This window comes from Coturnix japonica, chromosome 1, assembly GCF_054131305.1.
Source record: "Coturnix japonica strain WE chromosome 1, WE-NBRP24, whole genome shotgun sequence".
NCBI lineage: Eukaryota > Metazoa > Chordata > Aves > Galliformes > Phasianidae > Coturnix > Coturnix japonica.
The window spans coordinates 61,067,694-61,088,836 of record NC_140663.1 but is presented as its reverse complement, the minus strand read 5'-3'; positions in this window follow the sequence as shown (position 1 = coordinate 61,088,836).

Below are 21,143 nucleotides of genomic sequence, written 5' to 3'. Positions count from 1 at the left end.
CACACCCTTGCTTTATATGTACTTCCACATCAGACTCCATTCTGCCATACTGCCCTTTCTGTTGCCATCACATGGTAACAAAATGTGATGGAATATTGGTGGGAAGGCTCAGCCTCTACTGCCATATGTGTACTGCAATGTCCTCCTCTGATGTTCTGGGTCAACATAATAAAACAAGAGGCATTACTTTTGGACCAGCCCTCAAAATATATGTTATTAGTAATGTATATGTGTAAGAAAACTTATTTTAACTGTTAATATTTTTTGTTAAAACCTAAAGAGAGCATTAAAAACATAAAGCAAGAGGGATATCTGACCATGTTTTTGTGATGTTAGCATCAGTCAGATTCAGTGGCTGTTGTTGCAGTTCTTAGTGAGTTCTCAAGGTGCTCATTAGATTTTTGATGAAGTTTTACTCTTCCTGTACTTAGTCCTTGACAACAGTTGTTCGCAAATGTGTGTACTGTCTAAAAGTGATTACATGAATAAGATGTGATTGTGAAGCTAGGGATATTTTTCTCTAAGTCTTAAAAAAGTCTGGTAAAGAGACATGATCACATATTTGAGTTGAATGTCTAATAACAAGCCTATACATTCCGATTAAAAATTGAAGTAATTTGTTTAAGTCAACTGAAAATGGAGTCACAAATATAAATTGGTGGGTTTTTTTAGTAATCTTGAAACTTTTATCAAAATTCCTATATCAAAATGGAAAGTGAAGCTTCGTATTTTTCTCTGTTCACAGGAACGTATTTAGCCAGCGTATCAAGATGCATTCTATTATTTGCTGTAGCTTGAGTTGACACTGAACTGCACCCCTCCCTTGCTCTGGTTTCAGCCAAAACAGCTCAGACAGCACACCTATATTTGGTTGTTGTGAGCAATGGGTGCACACCCAAAGCTAGGATGGGCTGCTCTGTAGGGCAGAGCCACCGTCATGATGGCATGGGGCAAAGGGTGGCTGCATTTTGAGCTGGACTGGACTACATGTGGCCCCTGGGCCATAGGCTGGACATGCCTGAGGGTACATTGGATGGCTATTAATCTCTTGCGTGGTTAGAGCAATGCTTTGATAGGAAGTACACAACTTAAGAACAAAGTGTAACAGATGTATCCGAACAAGAAGCATCACTGTCATGGTTTAATAATTTTGTATTTTTTGCTATCAGTATTCCACATCATAACATCATATAAAGCATGAATAATTTTACTGAATCTGCAACTTATAGAAGAAGACTACATCTCCCAGGGAACAACACGATAGGTCACGGGACCTGGACTCTATATTAACTCTGTCGCAGAACAGACTGACGTCTTTCGAGTTCTGGCGTTCAGGGGAGTGTGTGGGAGCCTTCAGCCGTTCGCCTAGATTCACAGTAGGCCTCTCGGTTACGGGACTCATTCTCTCTCCTATTTTGCTTGATTCGTTAGCTCAATTTTCAATTATATTGTATTATATTGTGTTATCCTGTATTTCGATATAGTATTTAGTAAATAAGTGTGCCTCCTTAGATCGTTGCCGCTGTTTTCTTTTCCTAATTAACTTTTTCCTTTCGGCCTAGGGCCCCTCCGGGGCCTACGGCCCCCTGTCACGGACGTAGGTGGATTTTTAGTTCAAACCGTGACAGATTTTGGTGGAGAATGCGGGCATTTTGAGTTGCTGTTTTTCTGTGTTTTCTTCTGTTGCTCTTTTAGCTTTTAACAGAGCTACGAGTTTTTTTCCCTGTTAAGGAGCTATCTCGTGTTTGCGATTCTGCACCTGCGAGCTTGACCTTGAAAGTCCAGGCGGACTGCCAATACTCCGGTATATTTTATAAACACTGCTGAGCTTTGTTTTCTTTTACTTTTTTCTCTCTATTGGAGGAAAAAAGATGTTTTCTCTACTAAATTTGTTTTACCAGGGACTGTGTGCCATTGGTTCTTTTTTTGAGACGCTCCGAACATATTGGGCCATGTTTAAGCTAGCCACTTTTCCTTATGGAGCTATACAATTGTATAATGGATTGAAAGCATGGTTAGCAATGCTCACTTCGTATCTGTATACAGCTCCAGAGGGAGCAACTAATGCAACTAATTATACAGAAATGGTGATTTTTAAGCGTGCTCCTCTTTCTTTCTATGAATCCTTTATGCAGTTTTTGAATGATCAGTGGGTCACACTCTTAATCTCCCTGATCTTACTGTTGATTATTGTAATAATCTCACTCAGTATCTGGATTTATAACATCCGGAGGAAGTCTTCCCTAGAACCAGAGAATACTGAGTGGCAGGGAGTGTGGAGAGGTTTTGAAGAGATTCTCAAAGGACAGACATCTTCAGTGTTATGGAGCTTCACTCCTGAACACTTGAAGAATCCTGAGAGTTTGATTGCATATTTGAGGCAGGAATGTTGTGGCTCAGGCAGATCTCAGGAGGCACAAATGATTTTGGGCCTAGCTAATGCTTATCGGGCCTTAGTCAATACCATTCCTGAGAGGGAAGTTTTAGAAGCTGAGAGAGAGAGTCTCAGGGCCGAGAAGGAGAGTCTTAGAGCTGAGGCAGAAAAACTTTGGACTGAGAAGGTAGAGAGAGAAAAAGCTTTTGAAGCTGAGAGAAAAGATCTCCTGTACCAACGAGACTCAATCTGGTACGAGAGAGAGAGTCTTAGAGCTGACGCAGCAAAACTTTGGGATGAGAAGGTAGAGAGAGAAAAAGTTTTTGAAGCTGAGAGAAAAGATCTCCTGTACCAACGAGACTCAATCTGGTACGAGAAAGAGAGTCTTAGAGCTGACGCAGAAAAACTTTGGGATGAGAAAAGCTCCCTGCAATCCCAACTCAACACTCTCCAGTCCGAGTACAGCGCCCTCCGGTCCGAGCACGACGCTCTCCAGTCCGAGCACGGCGCCCTCCGGTCCGAGCACGACGCTCTCCAGTCCGAGCACGGCGCCCTCCGGTCCGAGCATGACACTCTCCAGACTGAGCGCGATGCCCTCCGGTCCGAGCATGACACTCTCCAGACTGAGCATGATGCCTTCCAATCCAACTGCGACACCCTCCAGTCCGAGCACAACACTCTTCAGTCTGTGCATAATGCCCTCCAGTCCGAGCATAACGCTCTTCAGACTGAGCACAATGCCCTCCAGACCGAGCACAACACTCTTCAGTCCGAGCATAATGCCCTCCGGTCCGAGCATAACGCTCTTCAGACTGAGCACAATGCCCTTCGGACCGAGCACAACACTCTTCAGTCCGAGCATAACACTCTTCAGACCGAGCACAATGCCCTCCAGACCAAGCTCAACACTCTCCAGACTGAGCGCGATGCCCTCCGGTCCGAGCATGACACTCTCCAGACTGAGCGCGATGCCCTCCGGTCCGAGCACGACACTCTCCAGTCCGAGCACAGCGCCCTCCTGTGTAAGTGCGTCGATCTCCAGGTCAAACATGACTCTATTGACTCGTTGTACACTGACCTCAAGGCCGACTACAACGCCCTCAAAGCCAGTCGCAGCACCCTCCGGTCTGTGTACGACGAGCTCCTGTCTGACTACGACGCTCTCCAGTCTGAGCACGACGCCCTCCAGTCTAGTTATAACGTCCTCAGGGCGGAATGCGACACCCTCAAGTCTGAACCGTATGTACTCCAACTTAACCAACCACCGGGGGCACCAGATACAATGTTGGTTGCCCCTGTAAGAGGGCGAAAAACAAAACGAGTTTCAACTCAGATAGAGAAAATGCAGAAGGAGTTAGAAGAGCGGAGGGAGTTAGGAGAGCAGGACTCAGGAGAGCAGGGGGACTCAGGAGAGCAGGGGGACTCAGGAGGTCAGGGGGACTCAGGAGAGCAGGAGGAGTCAGAAGACCAGAGGAAGTCGGCGGAGCAGAGGTTGTTAGAGCAGTATAAGAAGATGTTAGAGGAGGAGAAGAAGTCAGAGGAGCAGAGAAAGTTAGGAGAGAGAAAGTTAGGAGAGAGGAAGAAGGAGGAAGGTCGCCTGGAGGAAATAACACAAGCGTCAGAGTCAGGGTCAGAGTCAGACGAGGAGCCAAAAGCTAAATTTTCTTTACGAGAATTTCTCGAGTCCAAACTTATAGATGGGGCAGCCTCATCAACACAGCTGCCAACATTAACACCTGGGACTCCTGATAGAGCAAAAGGTGAGCAAAGTATTACGACCATTATTGATCGATCTTTTAAACTGAGTGAAATTCGAGATCTGAGAAAGGATTTCACACGTCAGCCAAAAGAAAATATGGTCACTTGGTTACTTCGCTGCTGGGACAATGGTGCCAACAGTGCGTGGCTCGATGGCAGTGAAGCTCGCCAACTGGGTAGCATTTCCAGGGACTCACGTGTGGACAGAGGTATAGGCACATGCCAAAATCGGTCCTACACCCTCTGGAAGCGGATGTTGATAGCGGTAAGAGATAGATTCCCCTTTAAACGGGACTTGGAGCCTGAGAAAAAGAAATGGACTGATATGGAGAAAGGTATCCAATTTTTGAGAGAAAGGGCTCTGGTGGAAATGCTCTACAGCCCCCAGTTCAATCGTAACAATCCAAACCAATTACATGATCCTGAAGCAGTCCACGTTCCACGACAAATGTGGCGTGACTTTACAAAGGCAGCTCCAGAAAAGCATGCCAGTGCACTTGCATTGGTATATGGCAAAGGGGAAAGAAAGCCCCTTGTAAATGAGCTAATTAGCAGACTTCAGGAGCTTGAATTATTTATAAGCGCTACAGAAGTTAAGCTTTATACTTCAGCCATTGTCCAAATGGGAAAAAAAAATAGTGGAAAGGTTAGACAAAGTGGAGGAAACACAAAGTGATATTATTGACAAATTGGCTAATGTGCCTGATGTAGATGAATCCACGGTGGTACCAGATGATGGAAACCAGGATTTCCACGATCGCCTATTGAGAGAGCTAAACAACATGAGTTCCTCTCGACCTGTATCATCGAAAATCTCAACCATAAAAAAGAGACGTCCTCGTATTCAAGCAAATGACAACGATAAGACACCTCGTATTCAAGCAAACGACAATGATAAGACCATACGTTTTGCTTTGTTGTATTTCTTGAGTAATCATGGGGAGGATATAAAGAAGTGGTATAACTCATCCACTTCTGCACTTCAGGCACGAGTGAAAGAATTACAATCCAAAACAACCACCAAGGTGAACTCTTCCAAACGGGGGAGAGTTCCAGTTGCTGCAAGTCAACGAGGTAAACAATAGAGGGGCCCTGCCCCCAGCCAGGGGGGGGAAAGGGACAACAGAGTATACTGGACTGTGTGGATTAAGTGGCCTGGCACATCTCAACCACAGAAATATAAAGCCTTGGTGGACACTGGTGCACAATGCACCCTAATGCCCTCAAGTCACCAAGGGACACAACCAATTTATATCCATGGAGTGACTGGGGGTTCCCAAGAATTGACTATGTTGGAGGCCGAAATAAGCCTCACTGGTAAAAACTGGCGAATGCACCCTATTGTGACTGGTCCAGAGGCTCCATGTATACTGGGAATCGATTACCTTAGGATGGGATATTTCAAGGATCCCAAGGGGTATCGATGGGCCTTTGGGATAGCTGCTGTAAACACAAATGGTGTTAAGCAGCTGTCAACTTTACCTGGTCTGTCAGATGATCCTTCTGTTGTGGGGTTGCTCCAGGTAAAAGACCAAGAGGTACCAATTGCCACCAAAGTGGTTCACAGACGGCAGTACCGCACCAATAGGGACTCATTGCTCCCCATTCACAAGCTAATTCGCCAATTGGAAAATCAGGGAGTGATTAGCAAAACGCACTCGCCTTTTAACAGCCCCATATGGCCAGTGCGTAAAACCAGTGGGGAATGGAGGCTGACGGTAGATTACCGTGGCCTGAATGAAGTCACACCTCCATTAAGTGCTGCTGTACCAGACATGCTAGAACTCCAGTATGAATTGGAGTCAAAAGAAGCTAGGTGGTATGCCACCATTGATATTGCTAATGCCTTCTTTTCCATCCCATTGGCTGCAAAATGTAGGCCACAGTTTGCTTTTACCTGGAGAGGTATTCAGTATACCTGGAACCGTTTACCCCAGGGGTGGAAGCACAGCCCAACAATTTGCCATGGATTGATCCAAGCTGTTTTGGAACAGGGTAATGCTCCTGAGCACTTGCAGTATATTGATGACATTGTGGTGTGGGGCCATACAGCAGCAGAGGTTTTCAAGAAAGGGAAACAGATAATCCAAATTCTTTTGAAAGCTGGTTTTGCCATTAAGAGCAGCAAGGTGAAGGGGCCTGCCCAGGAAATCCAGTTCTTAGGCATAAAATGGCAAGATGGACGTCGTCACATCCCAGCAGATGTGATTGACAAAATCACTGCTATGTCTCCGCCCACAAATAAAACAGAGACCCAATCTTTTCTGGGAGTAGTGGGCTTTTGGAGAATGCATGTCCCAAACTACAGCCACATAGTGAGCCCTCTCTATCAGGTAACACGGAAGAAGAATAATTTCTCATGGGGTCCTGAGCAGCAGCAGGCTTTTGAGCAGATAAAACAAGAAATAGCCCATGCCGTGGCCTTGGGGCCAGTACGGACGGGACAGGATGTGAAGAACATCCTCTACACTGCTGCTGGAGAGAAAGGTCCCACCTGGAGTTTGTGGCAAAGAGCCTCAGGAGAGACCCGAGGCCGACCCCTAGGATTTTGGAGTCGAGCATATAAAGGGTCTGAGGAGCGCTACACTCCGACTGAGAAGGAGATCTTAGCCGTGTATGAGGGGGTTCGGGCTGCTTCTGAAGTAGTTGGGACAGAGGTTCAGCTTTTTCTAGCACCTCGCTTGCCAGTAATAAACTGGATGTTTAAAGGACAGGTTCCCTCCACCCATCATGCTACTGATGCCACTTGGAGTAAGTGGATTTCATTAATTACTCAACGAGCTCGAATGGGAAAACTCAGCCGTCCTGGAATTCTAGAAGTGATCATGGACTGGCCTGAGAGTAAAAAAATTGAAACACCACCTACAGAAGAGGTATCACGTGCTAAAGAGGCACCACCATACAATGAGCTACCAGAAAACGAAAAGAAATTTGCCCTGTTCACAGACGGATCATGTCGTATTGTAGGGAAGCATCGCAGATGGAAAGCTGCTGTATGGAGCCCCACACGACAAGTTGCAGAAGCCACCGAAGGTAAAGGAGAATCAAGTCAATTCGCAGAGGTAAAGGCTGTTCAGCTGGCTTTAGATGTGGCTGAACGGGAGAGGTGGCCAATGCTTCATCTTTATACTGATTCATGGATGGTGGCAAATGCCTTATGGGGGTGGTTGCAACAGTGGGAAAATGATAATTGGCAACGAAAGGGTAAACCTGTTTGGGCTGCTGAACTGTGGAAAGACATTGCTGCCCGAATAAGGAACATTGTTGTAAAGGTGCGCCATGTAGATGCTCATGTGCCTAAAAGTAAGGCTACTGAAGAACATAAAAATAACCATCAGGTTGATCGAGCTGCCAAAATTGAGGTGGCTCAAATAGACTTGGACTGGCAGAACAAGGGTGAATTATTCCTAGCTCGGTGGGCCCATGAGACTTCAGGTCATCAAGGAAGGGATGCAACATATAAGTGGGCCAGAGACCGAGGGGTGGACTTAACTATGGACGCTATTGCTCAAGTTATTCATGATTGTGAAACATGCGCCATAATTAAACAAGCCAAGAGGATGAAACCTATTTGGGGGGAAGGGCGATGGCAAAAGTATAAATATGGAGAGGCATGGCAGGTTGATTATATCACCTTGCCACGATCTCGCAATGGTAAGCGTTATGTACTCACCATGGTGGAGGCAACCACTGGGTGGCTCGAAACATACGCAGTACCCCATGCTACCACCCGAAACACCATATTAGGGTTGGAAAAGCAAATCCTGTGGCGGCATGGCACTCCAGAAAGAATTGAATCAGATAATGGGACCCATTTTAAAAATTCCCTTGTAACCACTTGGGCCAAAAATCATGGCATTGAGTGGATTTACCATATTCCCTATCATGCACCAGCTTCTGGTAAGATTGAACGATTCAATGGGTTGTTGAAAACTATGTTGAAAGCAATGGGTGGTGGAACGTATAAAAACTGGGAGAACCATTTAGCAGAAGCCACCTGGTTGGTCAACACTCGAGGATCTAGTAATCGTAATGGTCCTAACCAATCCAGCTCCCTACGTACCGTGGAGGGAGATAAGGTTCCTGTAGTACACATAAAGAGCGTGTTGGGAAAAACAGTTTGGGTCCTTCCAGCATCTGGAAAGGGCAAACCTCTCCGGGGTACTGTCTTTGCCCAGGGACCTGGGTGCACATGGTGGGTGATGGACAAAAATGGGAATGTTCAATGTGTACCACAAGGGAATTTGATGTTGGGGGAGTGCAGATAATGATTTTCCCATAAATATATAGGTAGAGTCTCAGAAAATATTTCAATTAGGTACAGAATAGTTCAATTAGGTATAGGACTTAAGATAGAGTGGATTAATGTTAAGGAAACACTTTTTCTCTATATACCTTAATTAGGCATTCTGTAAGCAAGTTTTCCATCTGGACTCTATATCCTGCACTGGCCATGCATGTGTAGAGCACACATGGAAAGAAGTATAAGTCAAAAGGAAATCTGCTGTGGTGGCTGGGAAAGGATGAGTGCACCTTGATGTGGGGGACGCCCTACTAGCGCTGCTTTTCCCCTCTACCGCTGACATGTTTTCCTTTTTCTGGCAGTTTTGCCATTTTTCTCAAAATTAATAAATAGTAGGTTAGGTTATAGAGTTTTGTTCTCAACTTAGGGATTTGTATGGAATAAATATAAATTGTTGAGAAAAATAAGGTTGCTGATTATTCACAATTATACATATGAGTGTGTATGTATGTATAAACATAATGTAATGATGTAGAATAAGGGGTGGAATGTCATGGTTTAATAATTTTGTATTTTTTGCTATCAGTATTCCACATCATAACATCATATAAAGCATGAATAATTTTACTGAATCTGCAACTTATAGAAGAAGACTACATCTCCCAGGGAACAACACGATAGGTCACGGGACCTGGACTCTATATTAACTCTGTCGCAGAACAGACTGACGTCTTTCGAGTTCTGGCGTTCAGGGGAGTGTGTGGGAGCCTTCAGCCGTTCGCCTAGATTCACAGTAGGCCTCTCGGTTACGGGACTCATTCTCTCTCCTATTTTGCTTGATTCGTTAGCTCAATTTTCAATTATATTGTATTATATTGTGTTATCCTGTATTTCGATATAGTATTTAGTAAATAAGTGTGCCTCCTTAGATCGTTGCTGCTGTTTTCTTTTCCTAATTAACTTTTTCCTTTCGGCCTAGGGCCCCTCCGGGGCCTACGGCCCCCTGTCACGGACGTAGGTGGATTTTTAGTTCAAACCGTGACAATCACTAGTACTGATCATTGGGGTCTGCTTTCAGATGAACATTCACTGAACTGCCCATCATGGGATCTACTGTATCCTCCATCTTCTGTACCATCTATCTGACAGATCTTTCAAACCTTTTAGGAATCAGTGCTTGTTATAGGGTAGTCCTTTGGGGATTTTGCTTACTTTAGTCTCTATAAGTCTTAGGCAAAGTTGCTGCTTTTGCACATTTTATTTTCTTTTGTTTGAAATATGCATCTGTTTTTCTAATGGTCCAGCAGGAAAAGGAATGCAGTATGTCATATACTGAAACCCACTTGCCATCTTCCTGTTGTCAGGATACAGCATCTTCTGCTGACAAGTCATCTGTGCTCAGCTCTTATCAGAGTGCAGGCTTCTGGGGCTTGACCTAAACATCCCATTACTCAATTTTACTGCTGAGAACAAAGCTCTGGGAACAGTGTCTGAGGAATGGAGTCCTTCATTAGCAGTACAGGCTACTTCTTCACCCCTCTGCTGTCTCATCTGTTACTTTCACGCACATTTTTCCACTCATGATGGGTCCGTAGCACTCTTAATATTTTTTTTAACAATTCTGTATAAATTTAGCAGCCCACTTGCTCATTTTATCTCTGCTCTATGTCTTTAAACAGTATGTCTCTCTAAGTCCATAAACACCACCAATCTGTGGCCCATTTTCCCTTAAAAAGCGTTAAACTATTTATGAAATGCATGTTTATTTTTCATATTTACCAAATATTCCATTTGAAACATAGGAATTTGTGTATATAGTTCCTCCTTTCTGTCTGACATGGACAATCCCCGACTGCTACTAATGGTTTTGATCTACCAACTGCAAGGCACATTCATTCTTGGCAGATGAGAAACTTCTGATTTGAAAGTCTTACCAGTACATAGCTTGCTTTATTTGTTCCTGGTATATAGCAATTAATACTTTTCTCTGTGTAAAGGAGTAGATTTAAATCACATACATTCTTGTAGCTAATACTCTGTTATGTCTCCTGAAGCTGCTCCTGTAAGAGCCATGTAATGGAATTAACGCCCAAGGGCAGTGTTTGCGTGCTGTTTTGGCAGTGGGAGGGAACACTGCCATCTAGTGACAGTGTTGTTGCAGCGTTATCACCGTCCTGTACAGAAGTAAAATGAGCTGAACGATAGTCATCAGCAGTCGGAATAAGAACTCTGCTAAATTACCCTTTGTACTCTAATATTGATGCTGATGTGTGCCCACGAAGAACTATGTAAAATCGACAGCTGTTTTTACTGAAGGAAGATTTCCAGGCAGGTATCTATGATTATTACACAAGAAAAGCTTCTGCAGATGCCATTAATATCATTTTCAAGTCCTAGTTACTATCTTTTTAAATTATTTTATGGCTGTGCTGAGTTTTATTTCCTTTTCTTCCAGACTCAAACGTTCAGGTACAGACCAGATGGCAGTTTCCTTTTAATGAAATGATTCACTTGTATACACATGTTGCTCTTCCTTTCAATGTAAACACTCCCTCTGTATCTAGGACTCAAACTGGATGGGAAACAAGTACAGTAGAGTGTTGTTGTTTGGACCAGTTCCTGTTTCCAACCTCACTGCTGGCTGATGACCCACAGAGCAAGCCCTGGATAGAAAGCACATGCTCAGCCTGAAAATCATTTTGTGGGGTCAGATAAATAGTTCTTTTAGTAATTTTTCTATGAGCATGTGAATCACAGAAGGCTGTACAAAAGATCAGACAGAGATCAGGGTCTGCTGATGCTACCTTTGCAATTCACGCTGTTAGGAAATCTACTTCCCGCTCCCCACTGCTTACGCAGTGTCCGATGGAGTCAGAGAGTTCTCATTTCTCTCGTGGCCTTGTGTTTAGCTAACTGTCTTCTCAGACCCAAGGATATTTCATGTCATGTTTCTTTAGGGTCATTTGCCTCAGCGCAGCTGTGGAGCGTATGACAGTGCTCAGGTCAGCACGTACAATCTTCCTGCCTCACTACAAGGGAAGTTTTTCAAAGATGTTTCTCACACTCCAACTCATTGGTTCACAAGTAATCATTCTGAACTGCCCACACCAGAACATGAGCCATATCACACTTGTAATTGCTGCTGGGAAGGGAAGTCGTTGAATACATGCCAAATCACATTTGTGATAGATTTTACTGTTTCATCTCCCTCCCCCTCCAAAAACAAAGAAACAAACAAACAAAAGAAATAAAAAACAACACAAAAATGATACACTGGTGGTAGATTAAATAATCATTTTATTTTGTTAATAAAGACATAGGGGCATTCAAAGCATCTGCAATTTAATCATGCAGCTTTGATTGACTTACTGTGATTTTACAGGTGGCTGGTATAGCCAAGAGATTATTAGAGTGACCAAGTGCCTTAGGTGGCTCATGTGTCTCATAGTCTCATAGTCTCGTGCAGGTTGGAAGGGACCTTAGAGGTCATCGAGTCCAACCCCCCAGGATTCGAGCCTCTGTGTAGCAGAGCGGCACTTCTACCACTTGCGCCACAGGGGGGATTCGAACCCTGGGCCTCCGCTGTTGCAACACAATGTGCTCTCCATTTTTTTCTTTGCAGTGTCTTGGAGAAAATCTTTGCAAGTTTTTTGACATGTTTTTTTCAGCAAAATCTCTGAAAACTGCTCTGGAATTTTTTATAATGTGGAACTGAAAACTGAAGTTCCACTGCTCTACCTCAAATTGTATTTCAAAACCACATCGAAAAGACTGGCCTAGATGTGGTCTTTTCTGCTCTTCAGTGCAGTGATCTGCTTTCGACTATTTGAGCTGCAGTTTGCATGCATGATACATCACATGCTGTATGCAATGTCTTAGAACAATTTAGGAGACTGACGGTTGTTTTTTTCTAAGTAATTCAAAAGAAAGATCTTTGTTCAAGCACAGGAAGCTGCTGTCCTGGGAAGTCTTCACCAGATTAGACATCACTAATGTGATGTCTTAGTGACCTTGTCACTAACGAAATGACTGCTGGAAAAAAGTTAATAGCTTTTGACAGTACTTGTAAAAATCTATACAGTGTATGGAGCCAATTACACGTTCTCTTACCTACTGCAGTATTTGAAATGCATTACATCTCCTTCAGCATCAGTAATTGTTTAAGACTACCTGAAAATAGATCTTTGACATGGAAATAAGCCTTTTTCTTAGGCTGGATTTGCTGTTTCTCAAGGAGCAAGTGCACAGAGAGCTTCAAAGGGATGACTGCCTTTCTGGAGATGGATCTCCTGGTGCTGGTCATGGCTGTACTGACCATGATGATTTGCTTCTACCTCCTTTGACAACCATTTTTCTCTTCAAGCAAAATTGCCTCATGTCTTTCTTCCCATTTTCCCTAATCAGATACTATCTTGGCTCAAGCCAAGAACGTTTGGTATTCACTGATGTGTTACCTAGAGGGAGTGATGCTCATGGGGTCTGATAGCAAGCACCACTCATGGGGAGGAGGAACTTTCCCCTGGAACACTCTCCTTCTGCAGCTCCATATCTGTTACCAGTGTTCAATATGGAAAGGAGATTAAAATATTATCAGGATCATTTCAAACTGCTCCATGTCAGGAACCTTACATATAGTCAAACTCACTTTTGTTGAAGACTTCTGTCTGTGCAAGATAAAGTTTATAAATTTGAGACTGTTTATATTTTTGTATTTGACATTGAATGAGATGATTGTTCAGCTGCTGAGACTGCAGCAACTTCAACACTTCTTTGAAAGATCTAAAGAAAAATATTGTTGTAGATACCTCCAGACTATGATGGATGCTGTATCAACACTTCTAATGGGGATTGCTGACAATGAAATACAAAATTTTTGGTAAGGGAACTATTGTTTTATTGTTACAAGCTTTGTAAATCTTCATGGTGAAAGCTGTAATGCATATTTGTGAGAGAGAGATCTTTCTGAACAAGAATCGTGTTTCTGAGTGCATAAAGTGGGTACAGAAACTATGGCAAATGCAGTGGGAATGTAATCTACTTCAGAACAGCATTTCATTTTGTTTTACTTATCCGGATTATGTTGTATTGGGTTTTTCAGGCATAACAAAATGCATTAGTACATTAAGTAACTCTGTCATCCCAGTCATTCCTGATCTTCCTTTTTTTTTTTTTTTTTTTCATATGTTATATATGTATCTTTCCAGCTCTGGTAAGTTTCTCAGAAAATCTGATTCTCAAGGGTGCCAGGAATCAGCATTTCCTCCCAGCTTCAATGAGAAAGTACTTAACAGTGTTAAACACTGATTCTGAAGGGAAGTTAAGATTTTCAAAGCATGGGATCTAAAGTTAGCATTTAATATCCTGAGAATGTTGAAATGAACATCATAGGAATCAGAAAAATACATTTTTCTTGCATTAGACTTCCCAAAATTTTGTCAGAATGTTCATCTCAACAAATAGGACGTAGTAAGAACTCCCAAAACACCAAATAGAAGGTTTTCCAGCTTCTTTCTCAGTGTTCTGCTGCAAAAAGAAGAGAGAAAATAAAAGAGTGAGCAAAAGATAAAATAAGAAAAAAGGTTGTATTTTGCATCAGTAGAAAATTTAAAAAATATTTTATTTTATTTTATTTTATTTTATTTTATTTTATTTTATTTTATTTTATTTTATTTTATTTTATTTTATTTTATTTTATTTTTATTATTATTATTACTAATTATCTTTTCAAAGCAGGATGATTTCAAAGAACTATCCTTGTCATGGATTTCCTACCAGGTAGTACAGAACCAGTTTGATTAAACACTTGTCACTTGGGCTGAATGATAAAGATCAGAACAAGGTATCCTTTCCGACCACAGGGAGCATATGAATTTAAGAAACATCAGAACACATTTGGCACACAGTTAACTTGACTGTCCTCATCACTATTGTGCTCTTTTCCGAAACTGACCTCTTTTTCTCTTGGATCTCTCCTTTCAAACTGCTTTAGCCAAACATCCAGTCTTACCTTGCAAAATCTTGTCTTACAAGACTGTCTGCTTAATGTAGGTAGACTGGCAGTGTGCAACTGTATTTTCCCTCAAAAACATAAATTCTCCTAGGATTATTTTTTTATTTTTCTTCTCCTCATGTTTTCTTACAGTGTTTCCCTGTTCTGTGGAGCCACACTAATCAGACTAATCATTTGCTACTTTTTACGATAATATAATACTGCCACAGTAACAGATAAAGTGAGGGTTGTTTGTAGGGTTCCTTAAGTGGAAATAAAAGAATGTGCACATATATTAGTTGCTCAGGACACAATGTAAAGTATGAAAAATATATTGGCTGTACTGCATTCCAGTTTCATGAGCTCATGTTTCTACCTCGGATTTTCTGAAAAGGGATATGGGAGTTCTACATTCTGAATACAACATTTCAGACATAACATGTAATGTATGTTGATTCTTGTAACTAATGGCTGTTGACTTATGCTTCAAATACAGTACCAATTATATTGCACTGCTTTCAGGCATTCCTTAGCTACATCTAGCAGTTAGTTCCTGCAAGATCTGTCTCACTGTAGGTAGTAAAATGCTCTCTTAATTCAAAACATCTATAAAACCAGATTTGGATCTCAGTCATACAAATCGAATTCATTTTCAACTGTGTCCAGAATGGTAAGTGATATGTAACACATAATGCATACTCATGAACATACAATAGCTTGCACCCTGAGATAATTAGGATGAGAGATACATTGGTTAATTCGAATGGCTGCATGTGGGATCATGTGTGGTTGGCTTACAGATTCACAAGCTGAAAATATTGCTGGAAGGAATCTGGTCATGTTTTTTCGATGTTGTCCACATTGCCTCAGCATGTCAGCATTTCATATGCAAGGTTACAAAATAATCTGCTAGTCCACTTGAAATGAGGTAGTGCTCCCTATCAAGCCCACAGATATTGCAGGGACAGGATGTAAAACAGGGATCGAACACTAATGAATTTCGGTTTAATTCCCTCATACATTTCTCAGGCCATTTGCTTTATTGCTGCAAATACGATATAAATCTCCCTGAAGTCATGCTAATAAATCTTGCATTGCCTGCCAAGAGCCTGCCTGGAAGCATTATGCACTTTGTGGTGTTAGTTTTTTACTACTGTTCTACTGGAGCTGTTATTTCCAGCCCAAAGACTTGTATTTTCTACCATTTTGTACCATATAGTGTCACCTTTATTGCTGTCTTGGAACTGAACCAAATTGTGCTGTAACAATTTATCTTGATTTTTCTAAACTTAACAAACCCTTTGACCATGCAGTCAGGCTGCTGTCACAGGACCATGATGAAGAATTACAGAAGTACCTTAGGTATACCCTACTGAGGAGCTTCAGAAGGTGTTTTCATAGAGACAGTGGGGGCAGCATTCCTTCATACATGGTGTTTCTCCAGTGTGCTGATCACTGAGTAGGATATTTTTATTTGTTTTTCATCAGTTTTCTTCTGTTTGTTCTATTAAGAGATTGCCTTTCACTGCCCTATCACTGACAATGTCCTACTGTAAAGAAGTAGAAATATTTTAATCTTAATGCATTTGTCTAACTTCTGTCACAGATTTTAATCCTTATAACCATGAGGTGTAATAAAGTTCTGTGTGCTGTAAGATACACTTTAGACTTATGTTACCATTTCCTGATTTCCAGCAAAGGTCACAGATGGCATCAGTGAGGAAAGAAAAAGACAAGGTAGTTAGCATTTAGTACCCACTAAATAGAGATGTAGTTGAGAAGTCAAAAAAACATATTCAGTCTTCCCCAGATACTGCACTTATACTGCAGTGGCTAAACTATCCAGACAGTACATAATTAATTCAAATATAACATAAAGTGTGATCATGGTAATTTTAAATATATACAGAATTTTACCGATATTTGAAATTTTTGCCTTTTTAATATAAGTGAATTTTAATAGAAGTCTTTCTTTATTCCCAGAAACCTTAACAGAGACTTTATTATAAAGCTTCCAGGCTTGTGAGATGTAACTTCAGAGACTGAGCTTTAAGGTTTAAGATAGAAGTCAAATGCAGGACCCTTTATGGTTAAAGATTTGTTTTAGAAACACAGGAGACTGCACTACATATTTTGTCTGAAAAAAGAAAAGAGAATGATATGGACCTTCGTAAGGATTGGATGCATCCTATTATGGTAGTGGCTTTTTGAAGAATGTGTTATATATATGGTGGTAATAACAAAACAAATGATGTGTTTTGGATACAGCAGATGTCAACATTTTGGGTTAGCATAAGCAAATGAATTCCATTTTTTCCTGTATTTCTTTTAGTTTTGGTTGTTTATCTTTCCTCACATTTATGCAATTATGCCAGCACAGAGCACAGCAGTGGTCGAGTATGATTGATATGTGTCAAAATTACAATCAGAGCTGGTAAAAGATGTTGTAGGAGGACTGTGTGGGTTCTACCTGTCTAGTAATAGTGGTGGGATGACTTCTTGCCCAGGGAGGTGGTGAGTCTCCTTCTCTGGAGATATTCAAGACCTGCCTGGATGCCTACCTGTGTGACGTGGTGTAGGGAGCCTGCTTTGGCAGGGGGGTTGGACTCGATGATCTCTAGATGTCCCTTCCAACCCCTACAGTTCTGTGATTCTGTGATTCTACCAGATACCTGTCATATTTACTGCTCTTTCTATCACATTCTTTTAGACTCTCTTGCTATACATTGGAACATAAAGTGGTCACATGGAAAGATATTTCATGCTGCTATGCCATTTCCATATCTCAAAGAAAGAAAGGGAAGACATAGATACAAGATAGAACTTCCAAAAATGCTTCAGTAATTTAGGTTCATAATTCTCATTTTTAAACGTAGCATAGCAGCAGGAAATAACTTCCCTAGTGTGAGAACCACTTAAAACAACCATATAGACTCTGCTAGTCTATGAGGTGAAATAGTCATATCCAGAGGAGAATGAATTCTCAGTGTCTGCTTTAGGATGCATTCTTACTTTAGGATGGAAAGAATTAATGTCTAGAAATATATCTTTTCTCTCCAAATTCAGTATAGGGAATCTACTGTCAGACATAAGCAACCAGCTAGCAGCCATCTAATCCTGACTGAGGTGAGTTCTGCATTCTGTGATGCCCTTTCAGGCATTTGCATTGAAATTAGACACCTAAAAACCCTTTTAATTTCTGGCTATGATGTACCTAGAAGCCAAAATTTGAAAAAGGGGACTAGTCAAGATAGGCACCTTGTTGACTTCAATAGGAGAAAATTATCCTCTCCCTAGCTTTACCACATTTGCTGAGAGAATAAAATCAGACTACTAGCTTGGCTGCTGTAAAAATGAGATTTTAGGATCAACGTGCAATAATAGTCTATATTGCCAGTGTTAGCCCCTGAAAAACCGCTGTGAGGAAGCATCATGAAGGATGTGTGTGGTAATGACAGTAAGTTGTGTTTCAGCCTTGTGCTTACAAGCCTTGTGCAGAAGCAACCCGGATACTTGCAGCAGTGAAAACTTCTGAATAAACTGCAACATTTCACCCTAATTCAGCCAGCATTTCAAAATACTAAGATAAACATAGCATTGCATTTGGTGCCTGGGTATCACCACTTACATTGCTGCTCATCAGAGATCAGAGGGATGGTAAATCCCTGCTCAAGCTCTGTGTCTCTGTACACCTTTTATAGCAATGAAGTCTGGAGTCTGGGATTTTCTTGTAGTTCTCCATATAGAGTTCTTTTCTACTTAGGTTGCACTGTTGAACTTTTGCTGTATATATTTTCCACAACACTTTTTCCCCATAGAAACAAGGAATAATAACTTTTTAAAAAGCTGTGGAAAATATTTGAAATAATACCGATCTTCTGATGCTTTCTCTTTCCGAGCTTAATCACAATAAATATTTAAAAGAGACGGAGAAGTTATTCAAAGACCAGGCTGCATTTTCCAATATATTTTTTAAAAAACTTAGAATAGAAAATTGATGTTTTGTTACTTCACTAACAATTTCTGGTTGAACTATATTTATTTTTGAGATAAAATTAAAATGATATGAAACCTTTTTTCTTTTAAATAAGACTGTCAGCATAACTAAAATTAATCTTGAATCTGTGTCAGTCTGGTCTTTTTATATGATGGCAAGAGCTCTGACACAGCACTTCTAGTGTTCAGTACCATGACAAATTTAGAAGTAGAATAAATACTTGATAGACCACGGCATATATAATTTACACCTAGAATTGCCTATACAGTTTTATTAACAAAAAGCTTTTGTATGAAAGATACACATAGGTTTAAAACATTGGTGTCCGACCTCCCAGCTTTCCTGGGCCACAATGAGTGAAGAGGAATTGTCTATGGCCGCTTCTACAATTGTTGCTCTGGAAGTAATTTGTCTTAATTGTTTCCATGGAAATTACAACAGATACGAAGAGCACAATAACACTATTTAAAAGAGCAAATTCTCAGCTACAGTATGCTATTTTTCAACAGTTACCAGAATTAGCTTTGCATTTTCACCAATGATGAACAAGAGCACCATACTGCATTTGTAACAAGCAGCGCTAGCCGATGTGACACTGTCACTGTTGCTACTGCTGAAATGCACTGACATCATTAACAACATAATAAAATAGGAGGCATTGCTTTCAGAGCAGCTCTCAAGACCCACCTGGACGCCTACCTGTGCAACATGGTGTAGGTAGCCTGCTTTCGCAGGGGGGTTGGACTCGATGATCTCCAGAGGTCCCTTCCAACCCCTACAATTCTGTGGTACACGGTAGCAACTTTCAGTGCTGCCAAAATTGTAAATATGGGCAATTGTGTGGAAAATGTTATCACTGGAGGTATTCAGAGTTAGGTTGGATGGGGCCCTAAAACCCTGCTCATGGCAGAGGGGTTGGAACAGAATTTTCGCTGTTGTTTCTTCCAACCCAAACCATTCTGAGATTAAATGATTCCATGATTCTTTTACTTGACTGTAAGCATCAGTGAGCCATGAAATACATGTAAAGGGAAATCTATGGACTGATCTACAATATGGGGAAAAGCTGAGAGAGCTGTAGTCATATTCTCATATTCTTGGTCAGCTCGTTATGTGAACTGTGTCCAGAGCACAGAACCCTTTGCTGTGTAGTGTGTTAAACAATCCAAGACAATTAGAGTGGAAAGTGCTCCAAAGGGAGCTGTGGCAGATTAATCCACAGTCACAGCGGATTGGACTCACAAAAGTTAGTATTACTCTATTAAAACCTTTTCCCACTCCTGGTATTCATCCATCATTTAGATCCCCTTGGGTTCAGCTGATTCAGACTGATGCAAGCCTGCAAGCAGCATGGAAAGCATCACCAGCATCTTAATGGGCTCTGGCATTTGACCGCTGCCTGCATGAGAGCCAGCAGCCCAAACTCCTTGGTTTTGTAAGACCCACTTATTTTCCCCTCTGAGTCACCAGGTAAAGTAGTTGTGGTACTGAGCTGCCAACTCTGCAGATCCAGTGTCAGGGATGGGGACAGTAACAGGGTTAGGTTGGGGTCTGGTTTGGGCAGGATGCAGTATGAGCTGGAGGTGTAGAGCAGTGGCTGTTGGGCTTTGGGGATGTTCACATGAGACTGGGAGAGGGGATCAAACACGTGTATCCAGACATCATCTCATTTTTCCCTTTAATGGCAGATTCAAATGCAGCCCTGAACCATTTTGAGTTTCTGGTTTTTGTTGTGTCTTTTTTTTTTTTTTTTTTTTTTTTTTTGTTAGTTTATTTGTTTTGTTTATTTGCTCATATTTTTCTTTCTGACAAATACAAAAAGAATTGTCACAAATACTTTGGAGCAGAGCAGAAAGTTTTCTGACATTTCAGGGTTTTCCTTTTCTGCTTTCCTTAATTCTTTTAAATGAGCATTACAAAGCCTTTTAACTTGTCACATAGAAAAAATGAAAGAACTTCATTTAGAAATCAGCAAAATTATTCATGCAGGCAGCTGCTATGTTTATTTTCATTTACTTTGTTTTGTTTCCCTTCCTTTTAAAATAATTTTATGGAAATGAGTGAATAAGCTTTTGGAGTTTTGATAAATAAAGGTCTGATCATAAATTTCACTCACTTGGGTCTGAAATTATAGCTGTTTTCAGAAATTCCGCCTGACGTGTTAAAGATTTTATTTTAAAACTCTTTTAACGAAACATGGATTTATAAGAGAACTCCGATCCTTCCTCCTAAAGCACTGAATGTACATACACCAGAGGGAAGGAAACTTAGCAGAAAACCCGAAAAGCAAGTAAAACATATCAATTGCTGTGTAATTGACTGAAAATTGTCTAGGTTGCTCAGTATAATTTTTGTGTTGATGTTTCAAGTCAATGGGTACTTTCAAAAGGCACCGACTTTCTTCAGATCTGAGTTCTCCTCTTTTGTGTCACTACAGTCAGAAGGAAAATAAATAATAATAAAAACCATAGAAAAAAAGAAAAACTGCATTTGCCAAGATTTGGATGAATTCCCCTACATGGACACGTTCATCCATCCCCTACATTTTCATCTCAGAGTTTTCTGAAATACTTTTCATAGTGTGAAAGCATGTTGTGATCACAATCCACTGGAAACCATTTGCTCTCCAGTGATCTAGATTCATCCTTTGGTTCCTGCTGGGTCTGAGCAAACTGCCCCAGAGACCTCCAGGTCTGCCGCTCAGCCTCTGAACCACTGTGCTCTCAAATGGTCTGTGCTGCAACCAGGTCTTAGATCTGACTCAAACACCTTTACCATTTTT